General features: G+C 46.6%; 1 protein-coding gene and 1 long non-coding RNA gene across 4 annotated transcripts in view; one reads left to right on the forward strand and one right to left on the reverse strand.

The window, feature by feature from the left end:
• The window catches only part of EVL (Enah/Vasp-like), a 120,145-nt gene that overhangs the window by 58,775 nt on the left and 39,463 nt on the right, over window positions 1–21,907 (reverse strand). The window lies entirely within an intron of this gene.
• Window positions 62–9,123, forward strand: LOC118976943 (uncharacterized). The gene is made up of 3 exons (XR_005064386.1): window positions 62–445; window positions 2,256–2,374; window positions 6,906–9,123. It is a non-coding gene; the product is annotated as an uncharacterized LOC118976943 (long non-coding RNA).

Genomic DNA, 21,907 nt, shown 5'->3' on the forward strand with positions numbered 1-21,907 from the left:
GAAACAAACCCAAGCTGGAAACTGAAACCTAGGTAGAAAATGGAGAAACAAGAGGCTCCGTGGGCACAGACCCATCAGCTCCCGCAGCCAAGAGCCACTGCAGGGCCTGAAACCCCCTAAGGCTTCGACCTCAGGCCCCCAAGCACTTCCTGTGAGATGAGCGCAGAGGCCGCAGTGGGACCAGTGCGGCCTCCTGTAGACTTCACAGCCCGTCTCTGGCGGAGCCGTTTGATGGGTCTAGGCCTGCGCTTTCCGGTCTGTCACAGCAGGCGGGGGTCAGTGCCACGGCCTCCTGAAGGCCTTCGTGAAAAGCTCCAAGACCCCAGCAGCATCCTCACTCATCTTGCAGAGAAGGCTGCAACATGCTGATGTTTTAGCTAGCAACTCACGGCCTGAAGGGGACGTGTTTGAGGAATACTGGCAGCCTGGCTTTGTCACTGGTTCAGTAAGTGACCCTGGGGCTTCAGTTTCCTCAAGTGTAAAATGGGGCTTCACTGGGTCTTCATGAGGACAAGCCCCATTCGTTCCATCTTTCACTCAATTTCCCGAGAACCCAGAGTCACACGCTGTGCTCAGAACTGAGACAAAGCACGGAAAAGTACGCAGTAGTTGTTCTAGAATGGCTTCTGCTGAGAAAGGGAGACTGACATGTAAGCAAATCGATGCAACAAAATGTTGTTACTGATAGAATAAAAAACATCTGAACAGAGTCCAGTACAAAAGAAAGACCAGTTCTAACTAAAGAGTTGAAAGAACTTTGAATGTTGAAAATGTATCTTAAAGGGCTTCAAAGATATACATTTCCTTTTAAGTACTGCATAAGGTGCAAACCACAAATTCTGATGTATTATGGTTTTCATTTTTTTAGCTTGAAGCATTTTCTGTTTTTCCTTGTGATTTCTTCTTTTATCCGTAGATTATTTAGATTTTGTTTAATTCCTAAACATTTGGTGTTTTCCTACATCTGTTACTATTATTTATTTTTAATTTAATTCTACTGTGGTCAAAGAACACAGTATAATTACTTCTTTTGTTTTACCTGGTATGATTTCAGTCCTTTAAAATTTATGGAGGCCCTGGTTGGTGTATCTCAGTGGATTGAGTGCGGGCCTGAGAACCACACGATCGCGGTTCGATTCCCAGTCAGGGCACATGCCTGGGATGCAGGCCAGTTCCCAGCAGGGGCCAGTTCTCAGCAGGGGATGCACGAGAAGCAACTATACATTGATGTTTCTCTTCTTCTCTCCTTCCCTTCCCCTCTAAAGATAAATAAATAAAATATTTAAAAAAATTTATGGAGACCTGTTCTGGGGCTCAGCATGTAGTCTATCTTGTTGAACGTACCACTCACAAGAATGGAAGGAACGTGCATTCTGACATTAGGTGCAGTGCCCTAAAAACGTCAGTTAGGTCAAGCAAGTGCCATTCAGACCTTCTATACTCTTACTGTTTTGTTGTGGTTGATTTGTTTGTTTTTGTCTAATTATTCTATCCCCTGCTGAGAAAAAGGTTTAAAAAGATCTCCAACTGTGGAGCTATTTGTTTCTTTGACTACGTCAACTTTAATTTCATGTATTTTGAAGCTCTTGTTAGGTACATATATTTTTATGACTATTACATCTTCCTGATAAATTGTCCCTTCCACCAGTATGAAATATCCCTCTTTATTAGTGGTAGCACTTTTCATCTTTAAGTTGACTTTAATGTAGCCATGTGAGCTTTTTTAATACTATTTGTCTAATGTATCTCTTTCCATCTTCTACTGGTTTTCCATTCCTGCTGTAATAAATTAGCACAAATTTATAGCTTGTAACAACTCAAATGTATAATCCGTTTTTAAAGATAACAGTAGGTCAGAAGTCTGACACAGATCTCAGGTGTTGGAAGTGCTACTTTTCCTCTTGGAGGCTCTAGAGAATGATTTCCTTGCCCTTTCCGGCTTCAGGAGGCCACCTGCACCCCGGCCCAGGGCCCTCCCCCATCTTCAAGGCCAGAGGTGTGGCACTTCCTGTGCACCTGACATCAATCTCAGACCACAGCCAGGAAAGGTGCTCCACTCTCGTCTGTGTTTACAGCCATATTCTAATTACTTTTTGCTTTTGTTTTTTCATCTTTATTGAGGTGTGTCAAAAAATGTATATTTAGGGTGTATGACTTGATGTTTTGGTATATGTATACATTGTGAAATAATCACTACAATCAAGCTAAGTAACATATCGGTCATTTCACAGAGTTACCATTTTCGTTTCTTTTAGATTCTCCACTTTTAAGGACTCACGGGATTGGACTGGGCCCGAGGATAACCCAGGATGCCTGCCTTATCTCAAGAACCTCAACTTTAATCGCATCTGCAAAGTCCCTTTTGCCCTGAAAGGTAACGTATTGACAGGTTCTGGGGATTAGGGGGGGAGGCAGCATCACTCCACCTGCCACACATCTTTATCCTCAACTGGCCGGCATCTTTGCATTTAAAGAGCGTCTCTTGTAGTTAGCCTTGCATTTTCAGTCAGTCTGAGAATCTCTATGTTTAACTGGAGTATTTAATCCATTTACATTTAATTTATTGATATGGTTGGCTGTTAGTCTACCATTTTGCTATTGTTTTCTGTCTCATCTGTTTTTGGCTCCCCCCTTTCTTACATTCTTCTGCGTGAACTAAATACCTTTTAGAATTCTAGTTTAATTTCACTATTGGCTTTTTAGCCATGTATCTTTATATTATTTTTGAGGTCTTTCTATGTATTACAATATGCATTCTTAACTCTGTATGGCACACTTAGAAATAATATTGTACCACTTCACATAAAATGTAAAAACTTTACAACTGCATAAATCCACTCCTATCCTTTATGGTATAGTAGTCATGTGTATTATTACTTGTTCACAATACAATGTCGTATACTTTTTCTTTTTTAAAGATTTTATTTATTTATTTTTAGAGAAGGGAAGGGAGGGAGAAAGAGAGGGCAAGAAACATCAATGTGTGGTTGCTACTGGGGACCTGGCCTGCAACCCAGGCATGTGCCCTGACTGGGAATCGAACTGGGACTCTTTGCTTTACAGGCCTGTGCTTAATCCACTGAGCTAAACCAGCCAGGGCCAACGTCATATACTTTTGTCTTAAATGATCATATGTACATGTACACAAATATGTGTTAAATTATAAAAATTATTTTATATGTAGCCATGTATTTATCCTTTCTGGTACTCATCTTTTCTAAACGTCTGTTTCCTGCAGAAAGCCAGAGCCATTGTGGGGCTTATCATGTGTGTTTCTTTACTCAAGGCTCAGAGTCCTGTGCCACCTGTTCAATTCCTGGAACAGCAACAATTTGGTATTTTGTGTGAGTTTGTGTTTCAGTATCTTTCGTATATTGAGGTGCTCTGCATATTTTTTTACTTTCATAGTTTTGTTGGTAGGAGAGCAAGTCCATTACCATTACTCTCTCACAGCCAGAAGCAGAAGCATGTGATTACTAAAGTACCAAACGGCATTCTTTTTCATTTTCTGAGGATTTCCTAAAGATGTTACCCTGAGTGTAAACATCCTCACTGTGAAGATGTGCCTTTCACTTTCATCCCACATTTCCTGTCCCCCACCCATGTCACTACTGCCTTTTCATGGTTTCATTAGGAGGAAACGGGTAAGAGTGAACTTTGAGGGGCATTCTTTTAACTCTGTTACTAGCTTTCATAAGGCACTTGAGTAGTGTTATGAGAAAAAGCAAGGAATGTGGAAAGATGTCTGGCCAAGGCATTACCAGACTTGGAGTCTAGGCACGCCCCTGTGTCCCTGGGCATTCACTTCCCCACTCTGAACCCTGGACTCTGCATCTGTTCAATGGAGAGACTGGCTACAGTACTAACTATGGACTGCAGGTACAGCACCAATTCCTAAATCAGTTGCCGGGAAATAGAAACTGTTGGAAAAATAGGATAGGAGCTACTGATACTTAAAGAGCAATCTAGTGAGATAGTTAAGAAATGTGTGGTTTAAGGTAGTACCTTATAATGTGTTACTATCAATTGAGCTCAGCACCTACTATACTGTATAGTTGATACAGGGTAGCTGTGATTGCATGAATGAACATATGAATGAATGAAAGGGAAGGGCACCAAATCTCACTCGGGAAATCAAATGGGAAGGCATTTGGCTCTGTATCTCGAACACAGTAAATGCTCAATAAATGACAACTCTATTGACTCGAATTAAAAGAGGTGTTTTCCATGGGTCTAGATCCCAAAGGAAAGCAGAATGGTAGAAAATAAATCAGAGTTATACTGAAAGACACTCAACTTAGGAGAGCTACTTAAAAGACTTGCTGTGTGTCTTGGGAAATTTCTCACTTTTGTGGATCATAGTTTTCTTTTCTGTAAAGAGACTAAGTTCTCTTCTCTCCTTTCCTAGTGGGATGTTTGAACATAAAAGGGTTATTAAGAAACACATACAGAAAATTTTCACGAGAATGTCCTTGTGTCTTAGGAGTGAAGGAAAAGGGGAGGGAGAAATGGCCACACAGAATTAGTCCCCATCACTGACACATTATGAAAACCTATTAGCACAAGGCTGACTGGCTGCAGCCAAACTTGGGTGTGCCCTTCAAGACCCAACATACACATCACTTCTTCAGTGAAGTGTTTTATCGAACCCCCAAGATAGAGAAAATTATTCCCACTGCTGTGTTACTTCTGTATTTTACAACAGCATCAATTTAGTTGTCGTAGATCATTGTCCCTCAGGTAGAGGCCACCGTGTTTTACTCATCTTTTATAACCAGTTGGGACCAACGCCATTCGTGGTACCCAGTGAGTGTTCAGAATGTTAAACTATTCTGCGTAAAAGACTGGCACTCGAGTGAATTACTAGTGGCGTAGAGAAGGTACACATACGGCCTTGGGTTTCAAGTCTCAGCATTTAGGGAAAGAAATGGTCGAGCTGAGTTTGTAATACCAGGGCACTCTGCCCTAAGAAACCTCCACCCCAAAGAAGCTCCTGACCAAACTCATGCTACCCAAGGCAACTGAGTGTTCCAAGGAGGTAATGATGGATTCACAGGAGAAAATCATAACATCTCTGATAAGTGCAAGCACTATAAAAGAAAGACTGAAAAGAAAATTACAAAGGAAGCAGCCTATAATATATAATAAAAATATGTATTTGGTCTTTGTCTGTTTCTGGGTCATAGCTCCTAAAACCCTTGGAATTTCCAAAGCACAAGAGCAATGTGAGCATAACTTGTTTGGTCTCTTGTCCTGCCTGAACTGGCTTCCGAGTGGTAAAAGTGAATAGGTGTCTTTTGTCACTCCTAACAAGCCCCCTTCAACCACCCCAGTGTTTACGTTAATATCTAAAGATGGGTGGTGGCTTTTGGAGAGTTGGAACTTTCAGCTCCAGCATCTACCCCCAACCTCATGGGAGAGAAGGGCTGGAGATTCAGCTCAGTCACCAACGGCCCATGACTTACTCACTCGTGCCTACATAATGAAGCCTCGATAAGATCCCAAAGGGCGGGGTGTGGAGAGCTTCCCAGGTGGTGAACCAGAATGCAACCCCATGCTGGGAGGGTGGCGCACCCCCAACACGAGGACAGAAACTCCTGTGTTTGGGACACTTCCAGACCTCGCCTTTTCTATCTTTTCATCTGGCTATTCATCGGTGTCCTTCAATATCCCCTGCAATAAAACAATCTAGTGAGTTCTGTAGGCCATTCTAGCAAACTAATCAAACCCAGTGAAAGGGTCACGTTAACCTCCGATTGATAGCCAGTCGGTAAGAAGCACACGTAACAACTTGGACTTGCAATTGGCATCTGAAGTGCAGGGTGGGGTAGGGGAGCGGTCAGTTGTAGGGAGCTGAGCCCCAAATCTGTGGCATCTGATGTGATCTCCAAATAGATAGTGTTGAAATTGAGTTAAATTGTAGTATACCCAGCTGGTGTACTACAATTTAAGTACAATTTTAAGTATACAAAATATACTTTAAAAATCACTGGTCAAGAGATAGGGATTGCTCGTTTCTCAGAACTTTTGGCTTGGTCTGGTTTGATTTCACTTCTATAAAACGAACACCTGGATGAATCTGTGTAGCTGCCACCACAACCAGAGGCTGAAGTCCACCCCCTCAAACTCTCTCTCGCTGTCCCTCAGAGCTCAAACTCTCCCTGCCACTCACTCCCAGCAACCACTGACCTGTGTTCAGTAGTTTTCTTCTAAGGAATGTCACACTAATGAGATTATACGGGATGTGACCTAAGATGGCTTGCCTCACTCATCATGCTGCCTCTGAGATCCAGCCAAGATGCTGCGCTTATTAAGCAATTTGATTTTTTTTTTCTTTTTTGGCAGAGCAGTATTCCGGTATATGGATGCACCACACTGTATTCCTCTGTGAAGCTGAAGAACATTTGAGTTGTTTCTGGCCATTGTAAGTAGAACCACTCTAAACAGTAACGTACACCTGTACAGGTTTTTATGTACATGTAAGTTTTCATTTCTAGAGGGTAAATATCCAGGATTGAGACCGCTGGTTACATGTTTAACTATGTAAAAAACTGACTAACTGTTTCCGAGTGGCTGTGGCATTTTTGTTCCTATGAGCAAGGTAGGGGTTGCTGCTGCTCCCCGCCAGCCCCCAACACTTGGCATTGTCCACGTGGCCTTTCTTTGGCCATTCTAGTAAGTGTGCGGTGATCTTCCCTTGTAATTTTAATCTGCACTTCTCTGATTACTCACAACGCTGTGTATCTTTGCATGTGCTTCGAAGCCATGTGTCTAACATCTCCGTAAGTTATCCTGAGAAATCACAAGGCACACTTGTTGGTGTCATATATATGTCTCGGCATCAGAACTCAGAACTTGAATCAGAACAGTGATTGGGTACCTGTTTCGCTTATTCTGGGACGAAGGTTGTGGAGTATGTAACCCATTCTCTGTCCAGGCTGGACCACACATGGAATCCTGAGATCACTTCTCGATATCACAATACGGGAGGGACTGGCCACCTGGACGCATTCTGAGAGGGTGACTAAGATGATAAAGATAATCACAAGCTGTGAGGACCGGCAGAGAAAAGCAGGGCTGTCCAGCCTGGGAGATGAAGGAGAACGCGAACACTGGCTCTGGGCCTGTGAAACGGAGCTCATTGGAAAGAAAGGACTCTTCTTCTGCGCGAGCCCCTGGGAGATGACTCTTAGGTCCAGTGGCGCTAGAAGCGGGCTCTGTGCTAGGGACCTCTTGCTTTCAGAGGGGAAGCCACAGGTAAAGTGATCTTGGTGTGGGGTGGGGACCATCCAGCTGGCTGCGAGTGTGACACACTGTCTGCTTCGGTAGGACGTTGGATCTCGTGACTTGCTTCGACTCTGATTTGGTCAAAGATGGCCCCACAACTCTGACTTGATTCTGTCTCCGGGTGTAAAGGCCTCATGAAGAGACAGAGGTCATATGAAAGAAAGAGATCTGCCCAAGGTCTGAAAACAGTGGTTGCAAAGCTGAATTTGGACACCCAGCCCCCGATGCTCCACCCAGGCCCATTTCGCTGCCGGTGTTTGTGGAGGAATGAAGAGCCCAATGCCTCCTCCTCGTATACACCGTCTCCTGGGTCTCCAGACCCTGGGTTCTCAGTCTTGCAAGCTCACTGTCTCAGAGGCCTTTAAAGAGAAAGGAACCCTACAATTTGAAGTTTTGATACTTATTTTTTTCAATGACGAGGGAAAAAATCATATCGAATCAGACAGGTTTCTTCCGAAGATTTTACTTCTGCTCTGAGCTGTTTTGAGGTGACCAACTGCTCTAATTAGGCTGGAAGTAAAACTGGCTTTCGTGAGATTCAGGATATGGCTGGAGGGGAAAGCTGTCAAGACTGGTTAAGATCATGAGCACCCACACTGGCCCCAGAGCATTCCAGGAATTCATTGATTCAGTCCATAATTCATTCCACCCAGTAACCACAAACACAGACATGCAGGGAGAACAGACATCACTGACTGAGGCCGTCTTGTTAATATGCCCAGGGCAGCACAAAGCAGAAAAATTTTCACACTTCAGTCTACTGCCAGCCCCCCCCCCCCCAACTGGGGAAGGGAGGGAGTGCTACGGAAAGAAGTTGGGACTGAGGTTCGCAATCCTACCTCTTCCTTTCTAATGTGTGCTGACCTGCGAGGAGGAGAAATAACGGCCAGTTCTTTCCAGCAGGCAGAGTTCTGGGGAGGACCAAAGGAGACGGAGGATGGGCAAGGACTTTGCAAAGTGAGAAACACTGCACCAACATGAGGGTTTACTCCCTTAAGGAACACGTGCTGGACACCTATTAAAAGACACATGCCATGCTCACACCATGGATTCTGAGCTGAACAAACACAGACCTTGCACGCAGGAAGACAATCAGATCTAACACAAAGGGCAAGTGCAGACGGAAAGCGCAGGGGTCCTTGAGCGCAGGAGGGGTTGGGCAGGAGCAAAGGTGATGTTGAAGATGGGCGTGAACAGAGTACTAAGGCAGGAGAAGGACTGTACTAGATTCTAGAAACTAACTCACTCTCCTTATTTTATTTCATACTCAAAACGGTCTGTGAAATGGGTGCTAATTTTACCATTTCCCTATTGTGTTAGAAAGCATGGCTCTCACTGTGGGGGTGCCCTGCCCCGGTGGGCAAGACCAGGAATGCTCCCACCACAAATGTCAACAGTGCTGAGGCCGAGAACGGCTGCTCTAAAAACAGAGACCATTCTATTTTACAATTCTCTTTCCCTGAAACCAGTGATACCACCTTTCAGGGTGGCCAACAAAAACCGTGACTAGGAAGGCAGCTGGTATGGCTTAGTTCCTTAGCCTAGGTTGACAGGAAATGTAATTACTTTATTAATGAATTGATTTTCAAAAACCCCAAAACTGAATATTGTAAAAAAACAAACAACCCCCCCAAAACACACTTTGTCCAAGTTCACTGAATGCTGTTTGTTTCAAGTAATTTTGCTGGTGTCTGATTTAATCCTCTGTCGAGCTAACACTCCTGGCAGGAATCACACGCAGATGAGTGCTGCGTGGCATAAGCCACGTGGACGTGGCAGGGTGCAGAGAAGTGAGCATTGAGCTGGGAGTTCGGAGACAAACTGCACCTGCCCTCAGGTCTCAGGCAACCGAGTTCCCTTGCGGCCTCTGCATCTTCATCTGTACCATGAGGGACTGGGCTAGCACCCGGTCTGAGTCTCGGTTTCCTCATTTCTTTTTTTTAAAAAACATTTTATTTATTTATCTTTAGAAGGGAAGGGAAGGAGAGAGGAAGGCAACATCAATGTATGGTTGCTTCTCGTGAATCCCCTGCAGGGAACTGACCTCTGCTGGAACTGGCCTGCAACCCAAGCATGTGCCCTGACTGGGAATCGAACCTCGATCGTCTGGTTCGCAGGTCCGCGCTCAATCTCGGTTTCCTCATTTCTACTCTGTTGAAGAAGATTAAATTAAAAAATGAATGGGAAAGATTGTTAAAAAGTGGACCATCTCACTGTCAGAGAAGTCTGTCAGTGAGGTGTGGGGACAGCCGTTGGCTTTGCTAATAATGCTCGGGGCCACTGAGGCTGTGCCAACTTCCTCGTGCATGGGGATTTCTAGCAGTGGCTCCAACTGAGGAACTGCGACTCATCTGCGTGTCACAGGCAGGTCTACAGGAAACTGCATAGCCAGGAGTCACTGTGAAGTGGCACCGTTGGCAGCGGTTGCTATTTCCATCACAAAGCCCAACCAAAGCTGTGCCCAGACCACCCTTCTCACCAGTTCACATGCAACAGGACCTTTTTAGCAGGGAACGCTGGCCACGCAGCCTCCACAAGACTGCCACCCCCTGGCAGTCATTGCCTGGTGTAGGGGACTCTCTTCAACTAAATTCCTCTTCAACTTCATTAATCTGGATCTAGCTAACAGCAGAGTTCATGATTTTAAAAAAATCCTATCATCCTGGCCTAGAACCTAGGAATAAATATATCTGTTTTGACACACACCCCTCAAACCCTCACACACGAACAGGCTGGTATACCTGCCGAGCTCTGCCTCCTCTGGGTGTCCACTCATCTCACACTGCAGTGGTTTTCGAACCCGTCGACCTTGGAGGCACCTACTGGACAGCGACTAGATCCAGCTTCTCCATTTGCCAGACCCCCAAGGAGCTCACAAACTGCAGCTCCTCGCAAAGCGTTTTGGCTGGTAACACACAACCTCCACTTCCCACTCAACCTCAGACCCCTTCCCCACCTGAGTTTACTGCCAGGACACGCGTCCTTGATCAGATTCAGACAGACATACCTGTGAACCTGCAGGAGGAATGCGGAGCGACAGGCACACCCTGCTGCACCTGTCTGCACTGACCACAGCACTTATGTCCTCTGGGAAACCCTGCCTGGCCAGGGTCTCGGCCCTGTTCCCTCCTCTGGGTCCCCTGGCAGCCCATGTATAATGATTCTACAGTACACAGACAAAAGGGACACCTTTCGGTGATCTGTTCCAGGGACCGCTCTACCACCAACGCTGCCAAGTTGGGCAGGGACTGTGTTTTAGTCATCTCTGCAGCCCCAACCCGCATGAATTGCTGATGTGTAAATGGAGGACTAATAGATGGAGGAAGGTGGCGTCAGGGAAGCCCTTATACATTACCGTGAAATGTCCTGACCTTGAAACTTGAGGATGGAGACAAGTCCCAGCTCTGTCCTTTGGTAGCAGCAGGACTCCAGACAACTCTCTCACCCCTCTCCCAGGCCCGTTTCATTACCAGTAAGACAAGGTGATGGTCCCAGTGCTACCAGGGGACTAATGCGGAGACCACGGGGGTACTAGAAGACAAGTGTGAAGGGGAGACGTTGTTTTCATTTCAAAACAACTTTTCCTAGCCTGGCATTTGGGATAGAGACTGTCAATGAAAATGTACCCTGCAAATGTGAAGAATGCCAGGCTAGTCCCATGTACTAGCACTTCCCATAAAATCTGAAGCTTAGGATGCACGAGGCTCGGGCCGATGGTCCTGGCTGTCCAGTGAGTCCTCCGAGAACCCTAGATTAAGTGAGTTCTCTGTGGGCCTCAGTGTCCAAATACACAGAGAAGAGAGATACCTGGGTAATCTCCAAGCCTCAGCCTGCTGGCTCCTGCCCCCAGGCTGGCAAGATGGCTTCTGGGTGGTCTCCCTCTTTTCCCTGACCTTGACCCTGTCCTTCCCACTCAGAGTCACAGGCCGCTTTAAGTCTGTCAACCTCTCCCTCCTAGGAAGCACTCAACACAGGCTGGGGTCAGTTACTCTCTTATTGTCTTCATCCCTCACTTTTTCTCCAGTAATTTCTATTTTAATTAATGCTATCGCAATTTATTTGGCAGGCAATCTGGGAATTTCTTTCCTATTCCTCACTGTCTATGTCCAAGAACTGACGACCCACATCAAACCTTAGCAGTTCTCGCCTGGGCTAATTCAACAGCTTCTTAACTGGCTTCCTCACCGCTAGTTACGTATAGCTCCTTCAAACCCATCTTCTACATCATCAGTTCCAGGAGTAATCAAGGTTAACATGCAAATTTGACAAAGTCAAGTACCACATAAAAAGTACCACAGGCCTCTGTGAAGGAGACCTGTCTCCTGTGGGCAAGCTACTGTGCCCAGACTTGTCACCAGCACAGCCCGTAACCTCCACTCACTGTCCACTGAGGCTGGAAGGAAGGCTGCCTGTTCTCTGACCTCCCACGATGGGAGAGGGCTCGGTTTAGGGTTTATCACTCCAGGAAGCTTCCAGGACTCACCCAGCGGTGTCCACACATTAGGGATCCACACGCACCCCAGATGTGCTGGGATAACACTGCAATTACAATGGCCTATCTTGGCGTCTGTCTACATTGAGCACTCTCAGAGGGGAGCCCCTGGGTTTTATCCCTGTTGCCCCATCCCTAGTGCCTGTCAGACTGAGTGTTCAACCAGGTTTCTCTTTCCACAGCCTCTGGCAGAAGCCTTCTGGACAGTTTTAACATGGGATCCTGGAGCAAAGGGCTGGTGTCACTGTTGTTGCGTGTGCATGTTTAAGCAAACTCTATATGCTCAGGAAATGCTGTATCTCACGAAAAACTAAAATGTTTAAAAAGATAAAGTCTCTCCCTCCTTTCTCAGCTCCCTCCAGAGGCCCTCCTGGTACTGTTAGGCAGGATAGGCAGCAAACCAAGGCAGGGAGGGAGACACGCCTCACCCATTAACTCATTGGCTGTGAGCCTGGTCTGGTAAGACTGCCAGGTGCTCTGAAAATAACAAGAAAAACTGCAGTAGTGCAGGAGGAGGGGAGCCCTTGAAGTTCCGTGTGTATTGTTTCCACTAGCTGGGAAAGAAAGCCTTTGAAACTGCGTTCATCCCCAGGTCTGGAGAGGGGGGCAGGAGGGGAACCCAGAAGCTGGCTACCAGCATGAGACCCCCTAAAATCCCCATCGTCGGCACGCAGGCCAGCTGGGTGCCCGCCTGCAGCTCTGCGCTCCAGTGTGTTTCATAAATAAACCTGCTATCTCAGTTCCACGGTGCATGCTGCCTCTCGCTTGCATTTATCTCTTGTGACCGAGACAAGAACCAAGGAGGGGGAGCTCCCTAACTCAGGTCTCCCCAGTAACAGTAATAGTTTCAAGTATATTCTTTCCCAGCCATCCTTCGCAACACCCAGGCAGGTTTGTGAGGCCCCAGCCCCCTTTTCCCTCATAGATGGGCGTGCACCACCCCCACCCATTCTACACCTGAGACACAACAGATGGGCTTCAGGATCCACCCACACAGCCCCTGAAACTGTCTATAACGTTTTGGTCAAGCATGTTGCATTTTTCCAGGGGACTGTGTGAATAACTTTCACTAACTTTTCAAAGGTGCTCCTGACCTCCAAAAAAGGAGACTGTCCCACCACAAAAAGCGTATGAACTGCCCTGAGCCCAGGGACTACCACTGAAGCCGCATCACAGTATGTTCCCCTGCTCGGGGATCACTGAGCCCACAGACCAGGGGGCTTAAAGTGGGCGGCATCTCCACCTGTCAGTGACAGAGGAGCTGGGAGCGATTTGGAGTGTGTGGGAACTTCCAATGTCAATGCAAGTCGAATACAGAGTCAGGAACACTGCACACGCCTGGGAGTTCCGTTTGGCCCAGCACGCTGAAATCCATTTGCTAAATGCAGCAATGCAACAGGGATCTCTCTCTCTGAATTCCTTTCTGGTCTCAGTTCATGGGGACTCTGGAGCTGCACTGTGCAATACCACAGCCTCAAGCCGCTGTGACTAGGAGCACCTACCTGAAATGTGGCCAGTCTGAAAAGGGGGTGATGGCAGTGTACAGTCTTACCAATTGCAAAGACTTAATACAAGACAGTCATCAAATACAACTTATTAGTAATTTTACATTGATTATATGTAGAAATTAGAATATTTTTTGATATAGTAGGTTAAATAAATACATTATTAAAATTAACCTTTTCTGTTCTTTTTACTTTTCTTAGCAGGGCTGTTAAATATTTAAATTCCACACATGGCCCGCACAGGTGATTGTGTTATGTTTCTACGGGAGGCGCTGCTCTGGAGAATGTGGCGCTGCTATCCACTACCCTCTGTTCACCATCAATGGTGATGAATTAGTTCCCACTTTAGAAATGTTCTGTTCTTACAGAGACAGAGAGGGGGAGGGAAGTTTGGATGGGTGCAAAATGGGCAAAGGGATCAAGAGGTACAAACTTCCAACTGTAAGATAAGTCACAGGGATGTGATGCACAGAGTGGGGAATACAGCCAATAATATTGCACTAACTTTGTATGGAGACAGATGGGGTCCTTTCCCAATGCATACAAATGCCATACACATGAGATCAATATAACTCTCTATGCCAATTACACATCAATAAAAAAAGGAAATGTTCTTCTCTTTGCAAATCAAAAGCAAAGGTTTCAGAGGATTTTCTAAGTCAGGTGTTATTATTCGCACACAGGTAAGAAAAACTACCGAAAATACCTGCGAAAATACAAGAAAACAGACAAATTTGTTTACAGGGGTCAAAGTCCATGATGAAATCCATTTGGCAATACCCAGTTAAAAATGTCACATCCAGGACATACGCCTAATAACAATCTCTTTTAAAAGACTACTGAGCACCTACTGTGCATTGGGTTCTTCACATTTATTATCATAATTTCGATTTTAAATATGAGAGGATGGAAGCTTAGAGAGTGGCTCAGGCCACCCCCCTAGTAAGTGGCAGCCACCCGGAACCCAGATCTCGGTGCCACAACACACTCTGCTCATCCCTTCCTCAGCATTTATTTTAATGTTTGTAAACTTATAGTTTACAAAGTACTTTCCGACACATTATGTCATTTAGTTATCCAGACTCTTCTGCAGTTACAAGAGGGGGGCATGAAAAGCCTGGTGTGAAGGACTTTCCCTGCGTCTCACAGCTCAGTGGAGCCTCATCTTCCACCCTCTACCCTCTCTGCTCCATCAAACCTCACGTCCTCCTTTAATGCGAATGGCTTTCCTGGTCTTGAAGTTAAATGGAAGGGGGGCCTTTATTACCAACAACGATCATATGCTAATACAACAACAACACCACTATTTCTAAACATGTGACTACACATTATATATTCACATATTATTAAAGTAGTAATAGCACCATAAGTTTATGGGGTGTTATGGATCAAACAAATGAAACACATATGTAGTGAATGAAGGTAATGAAAACTTAGTATCATGGAGAAGGCTGTCCAATTTGTCTCTAATGCCCCAGGGAAGGTGTCTGACTGACTGCGAACCTGCTAGGTGGGGAACCGTAGAAGCAAAGGGCAGAAAGATAAGATCAGCTGGTCTAAAACCTGCCATATTTGCTTTGCATGCTTAACAATTCTCTTTACTTGCCACAACTTCTTTAATTTCTTTTTTTCTCCTAATTCTATAGGGCATGGCTAACAGGTGCTTCACTAAACCACAGTGCCCCTGGCTCTCTCAGGGGATCTCCAGGGCCCATCTACCTTCAGTGCTCCCAGTACCCACTCAGGCCTGATTTCTGCGCCAGCCTCCCCTCCTCCCAGGGCCAGGGAATAGAAGCACCAGAACAGGAATCAGCAGACTGGTGTTCCAGACCTGGCTCTGCTGCTAACTCTGGGGACCATGACCAAATTCTGACCCTCTCTAGGTTTGTTTCCTCATCTGTATAAGGGAGTATGTTTCTAAGTTCCCGAGAGTGGTGTTAATCAACATAGTTCTCGGACTATAAGACTTACCCCCCAAATTTGGAAGGAAAATGGGGGTGCATCTTACAGTCCAAATATAGCTTTACATTAACATTGGTGAAATGTTATTTATGTTACTAAATATTTTACCATGTTTTTTGCTTAAAAAAATTTCCCTCTATTTTCCTCCTCCAAAACCTAGGTGTGTCTTATGGTCCGAAAAACACGCTAAATGATGTATTGTAAATAGAGCTCTCGGCATATCACACCTGAATCAGACGGAAGCAATCCCAGCTGCATCCCTAAGGTCTACTCTGAATGAATTAAAGAAGGTAACAGAGGGTGTTCAGTAAACATTACTCCCCTTTCCCACTGGAAATGCCTTAGGGGACCCAGACATATCTGCTTCGGGAAAGTGGAAAGTAAATGCTGTGTCCAAGTGACTACTCGACCTCTGGACCAGGGGCCACCTGGAGAGCTTTTTTAGTTCAAACACTGCTTTCTCTTCTCCTAAAAGCTCACTGCAAGTCTCCATGGACTGTCCCTCACACACAGTCTTCAGTCCCCTTACCACCCCCACCCCCCCCTTTAAATGTGCCTGCATTAGTCAGCTCGGGCTGCCCCAACTAAGTACCAGACTGGGAAGCTTAGGGACAGAAGTTTGCATTCTTGAAGTTCTGGAGGCTGGAAGGCCAAGATCAAGGTGTCAGCAGGTTCGGTTTCTCCTGAGGCCCACGCCTTGGCTTACAGAGGACCACCTTTTTGCTGTGTCCTCACACATGGCCTTTTCTCTGAGCTTCTGGTGTCTCCTCCTCTCCTAATAAGGACACCGGCTCTACTGGCTCAGGGCCCCACCCCATCACCTCATTTAACCTTAATTACCTCTTACCTCCCTATTTTGACAAGGCCCCATGTCCAAATAAGGTTGCACCGGGGGTTAGGCTTCAATATATGAATTGGGGCGGGAGGCAGGGGAGCGGGGTGTGTGGTACGCACACAATTCAGCCCCAAACAGCGCCCTGACCACAGTACTCTGGTAAACACCTAAATGAAACACAACTCTGTGAATGTGGTCCAACAGGCTTGTGGATGACCAGTATGGTCACTCCGGTGGGAGAAAAATGATGTAAGTTTTAGTCTGCTTTTGATTTATCCTGCACAGTTTTGTATTATTTGGAGTTCTTTAGGTTGTAAGTGACAGATTCTAATAGGAATATATGAAATTTTTTAGTTCATATAGTACAAAAAAATAATAACCCTCATGGATAAGCCTAGCTTAAACGGGGCTGACTGACGCTCAGGCTCAACGATGTGGCTAGAAGTTGGTTCTTCGGCTGCCACTGGGCTCCACCCCCATCTCTGGGCTTCATTATCAGAAGGCTGCCAATGACTTGGGGCCTCCATGATCCTCTTAGCTCCTGCTCCCAGAAAAAACGGCATCTTTCCTAGCAGCCCTAGCCCAAGTCCTGGAGGACTCCCAGATGACAGACCTGCCCCTAAACCGATCACCATGGCCAAGGAATGGAGTCTTGGCTGGGTCTGGCCTGGCTCATGTGCCAGCCCAAGGTGGGGGGAGTGGTTAGGCCCATACAAACCCCCTTCACTGTGGAATGGACCGGTGGTTCCCCTCTTCTTAACTCCTCCCTCCCTTCTGAACTGGCTGCTGGGCAAAACACAGCCACTTTCTAGGAGTAACAATGCTATCAGAGCAAACAAAATAAGTATGTTAAAAAATTATTTGACTGCCTCTCCCTTTTTAAAAATTTCTTGTCTTTGTACAATGTCTTACTTCTTGGAATGGTCTCAAACCCCTATCTCTGCCCAGGTGCCGACAAACAAATGACTGACTTAAAGCAGGTAAAGGACGGCCTCGCACACAGCAGGGCTCTCCTGCAGAAAGAGCTGCGCTGGCAAGTAAAACTGCAGCCCTTTCTCCTCCTAGCAGTCTTGAGAGTGAGCTCGACTCACCTCTCGTCATGGAAACATCAAGAGTAATTACACCAAGAAATTCCTTTACACACACACACACACACACACACACACACAGATGGGCTCAGATGAGGGAATAAGTGGTGCAAAAACAAAACAAAACAAAACAAAAAACCCAAACCAAAACAAACAAAAAACACAACACATGCACTGGTGAATGAAATTTACCATTTTGCAACCATCCGGAAATTTCTTGCTGCCAGGGACAAGTCAGAAAAACACAAAATAAACTGTGTCAGCAGTCCACACTGGGGTAAAACAAAGTGAATGACAGACACATGGTTCCTGATCTTCCAACTGAGTGACTCCATTAAACTCCAAAAACATAAAAACCAGCAGCATACACCTGTACATGTGTCTTGTTTGTATTTGAATCTAGAAGAATCAGATTCATTTCAACATGTAAGGACTTTTTAAACTTCACATGCACTTTTGCTAGCTCAAACCCTTTTGTAAATCCCCATGGCCTTGAACCTCTACCACGTAGCCCTTTAGGACTGGCTCCTGACCTACTGCCTGGACCAATTTTGCTCATGCAAAAGCAGGTCCTGCTCCCCAGACTCAGTCTCTCTCAAAGTCCCAGCCAATGTCTCACGCTCAGAAATGAACAGACATCCAAAAGGCAGCAACTGCCCTCTTTCCTGCCAGTTCCCCTTCTAGGGTCTGTAACAATGGCATATGGCAGGAGGTTAAGGGGAAAAAGGCTAATAAAAATGAATAAAAAGTGCTGAGAAGCCATGATGAATCCAGCTCCATTCAAGTGTAACAGATGGAATGAAAACGTATCAAACCTTTTTTCTGCCTTCAAATACCCCTCAATCAAGTCAGGAAACTACGACAGAACATTTAAATATTAGATTATGCTAGATCCCTCCAGTGTTGTATGGATGTTCAGAAAAAAGGGAGATGTATGTGGGCTGCAGAGGTCAAAAAAGGTTTCCCAAGGAAGTGCGCACGGGGCTGGGTTTTGCAGGACTTCACGGGGAGAAAGCAGGGTGTCAGAGACAGGGAAGCCCAGTGGTGCAAGTAGACTGGTGACTAAATCGGCTGTGGAGCAGAGGAGAGATTCCTGGACCTGAACTTCCAGAGAGAGTGCAGGCAGACCAGGGAGGCAGAAGACTGTGAGGAGTTGGACTGGCAAGGGAGAGAACTTGATATTGCCACATGGTAAAGGACCCTCCCCAAAGAACTAGGAGCCAGCCTCTCATTCCCCACCCATCTTTGAAACAAGCTGTACTGAACTTGTTGGTCAGGGCAGGCCGAGCTAATTCAGGCTTTCATCCCAGGGATCTGATTATTGTGAGGGTCCCAACCAAGACCAGGATAATAATTTTGTCAACTGTAGCAAAATGTGTCTTCTCCCTCCACCTTAGGATCCCTACTTCCCTCAGTCTTCAACAAGGTGGAGACTAACAACGGCAGGGTCTTCACTCTCTGGCCTGGGAAGTGCTCCAAGGCTCATCTGACTGCGAAAGCATCCTCTTCAGGAAAAGGAATTCATCGCTGAGTAAAACACACCCACAATCCCTTGAGTTTTCGATGCCTGGTTCATGAAAGTACACCCAGCCCCACCCACAGTCATAACCATCTCCCCCAAGAAGGCTCTACCATGACTTAGTACACAGCTTCAGGCCCACTGCACACAGTGAAAAGTGTAGAACAGAGTGCAAGGCCTGCACACCAGGAGGGAGCCCTGGCGAGGACATCCATCTTCCTGAGGCGACCTTCAAAGACGAAGAGGTCCAGTTTCAAGTTTTCTCTGGGGCCTCCCAAGTGAATGTGGGCTGTCTTTCCTCTTTTGCACTTGTGCTGATGAAGATGGAGGGCAGGCTAGCCTCAGAGATGCACTGTGAGACCAACCCTGGCATCTGGCAGGCTCTGACCTGGCTGACTGGGGTGGAAACAATTCCTCTCGCTTGTGAACAAGTACAAACTCCCGACGGCCAGGCGACTGGCTGTGCAGTGCCAAACCCAGAAAGGACCACCAGCCAGTGCGAGTTCAGTTACAGACCAAATGCTTAGTCTGCGCCAGTCAAGCACATTTAACACACCTGGATGCAATCTCTCTTAGGAGGAGCCCCCTGGATTCAAAAGCACGCAAGACGGCACCTTTCATTATCTGGCCCTTGGTCTTGACTTTCCAAAGCTCCCACATGGCCATTACCTTATTCTGTCTGAGCCACATCTCTATACATAAAATATTATTTCTGTTTCCCATGGACAAACTAAGCCCCAGTGAAGTTAAGTGATTCATCTAAAGTAATGATGGGGGAACTCAAGAGTTGGAAAATTTTAGTTTAAGGCAATAGTTAATAAGCCTAGTAGTTACTGCATGTGAAAAGCTATTGTTTCAGGAACTGCCGTACGGCCCACCCTGACTCTAGGAGACCACCAGCGATTGGCCTCTGTGCTCCAGAAGAGACCATGAGTAACAAAGGTGGTATTCGAAAAGCTGTGTTCCAGGGAGAAACCACCTGGTGCCCGGGACACAGATAAAAAAAATCATGGGTCAGAAGATGAAAGAATGTTAGCCAGAATGCAGCTTTTATCTGATTGGCCTCTTTCCTGAATTCCAAATCCCTTACCTGCACTTTTGCCCCCTTATAGAAAAGGCTGGCTTGAAAGGAAGTATAAGACAGTCTGTTAGGGTACAAACCCACCGTCTAATAAAACGTCCATAGAGATTCAATCCCTGTTTCTCCTTACTGGGTTTGGTGGGTGACAGGCAGCACGAGCGCCGGCTTTTCTGGTTTCAACAACACAGTTTGTATCACTGGGCCCCAGGTCCCAGGTTCCCAAGCTCAGACTCTTCCCACAAATTCTAACTGCAAGTGTGCACCAGAACTGCCAGTGGAGCCCCCACATGTGCACAAACCTGGGCTCCACCCCCGAGTATTTGGACTTGCAGGTTCGAACAGCGGCCTGGACACCTGCATTTGGATTTTGATGGGCCCTCCCAGTTGAGAACCACTCCACAGGGCCCCCAAGTTTCAGCCCTTCGGTGGTTTGCCCTGACGCCCAATAGGACCACCCAGAATGCATCTCATCATTTCTATAATAGCTGCTTCTGGCGGGAAGGTGGCTCACCACCGAGTTCTCCCTTGGACTTCACTTTGTACCCCCCATCCCACTGTCAATGCAGTCCACATCACTCCAACAGACATCTAAGTCCCACAGCAGTCTCCGGAAACACAGAGACAGGCCACCAAGGAGCACGCGGCCTGGGTGCGGGGCTCTGGCTGTGTCAACACAATCAGACAGAGGGCACCGGAGCCCCAGCTTGTCAGCTGTGAGGGACTTAAATCATCTCTCAGACCAGTGAGTCTGCCTGTCAACCAAGCCCTGACCTGAGCTCTCAGCTGACTGGTCACACCATGACTGGTTCACCGTGACATAAAAATTCCGACAGACGGGACCATCACCCGAGGACTGCCCTCCAGCCTTCTGAGTCTGAGCACCCGGGGTGTGGGATAGTTGAGAGGTGCTTGGGCCCAAGTGTGTCAGGCCTTTTTCCTGGCTTCCAGGCAGCTTCTAATCCACAACTAGATTAGAACAGGATTTGATTAGTCTAATTAAATGCTTTGCTGCATGAGGAAAATCAAAGGAAATAATTTCTTGAGCATCTACTAAGTGCTCAGCACCTTGCGAGATGCTTTATGTAAGTAATGTCATTTAATCAGTGCAGCAGCTCAGGGGGTAGGTAACACCCGTTTTACAGAAAGACAAACCAAAGCACCAATGGCTTCATCGGATGCTCAAGGTAACAAGGCTGGTGAAAATCAAAGGTGCCAGCACTGCAAAGCATCCCGCAGTGCATCCCCAAACTACTACGTAGTCCCTCAAGGTGAAAAGTGCTTGCCTCCGCAGAGCAGTGAACTTCAGGGCAGAGAGAAGCCACCAATCCCGAGGAAAAGACAAAGCAGACGTGGTCACACTGAGGAAAATGAGAGAAGTCTCTCCTCCTCTCAGCCAGGCCCTGCACCTGCCCAAAGCCTTTCCCTTCATTTTCACCCAGCCAAATCCCACACTTCTCCAAGACTCGCACCCTCTGGAAACCCCTCATACCTGTCCGCTCAGCAGACCCACTTCTCCTGTGTTCCCTGGGTCATGGCCACCCCAGGCCACATGTTCGGCGTTGGCTTGCACCTTTTCAGGAGAGCAAATTCCTGAAGGCAGGGCTAAAGGTTAAGAGTATTTGCACCTTCTGCTATGGCTTGTAATTAGGAGACTTTCAGAAAATGTTTTTTAAATGAATTGTTTGCTATCAGCTAAAAGGCACTCCCATCCCCAAAAAGACATGCACAGAGTTTTCAAAACCTATGCAGTTGGTGGGACCTCTGCAACTATCCTAAGTGGCTAGCAAATGTCTTGCAGATGCTTGCTGGGAACTGCCCTGCCCGGTTTCAGAAGCTGTAAGCCCCCAAGGCTAAAGCTGAGTGAGAGACCTTGGGAACCTAAGCCACTAATGAGACAGAGCTTATCTCCCTGGCAGGAGCATCACCTCTGCCCATTTTACTTCACCCTGCCTGGCCCCCAGTGCATGACAGGTTAGCCAATGACTGGTAAGATTCCTCGAGGGAGAGATGACCTAAGACAGGCATGGTCACAAGGGGGCCCTCAGGGAAGAACTTGGGGGGCTATGGAGAAAGGGGGTGATGGAGCCTTACCCCTCAGCTTTGACATAGCCCGAGTCCTCATTCTGTCTGCAAGAGGT

Source organism: Sturnira hondurensis, unplaced genomic scaffold, assembly GCF_014824575.4.
Source record: "Sturnira hondurensis isolate 20B ecotype Veracruz unplaced genomic scaffold, ASM1482457v3 Scaffold0021143, whole genome shotgun sequence".
Classification (NCBI taxonomy): domain Eukaryota; kingdom Metazoa; phylum Chordata; class Mammalia; order Chiroptera; family Phyllostomidae; genus Sturnira; species Sturnira hondurensis.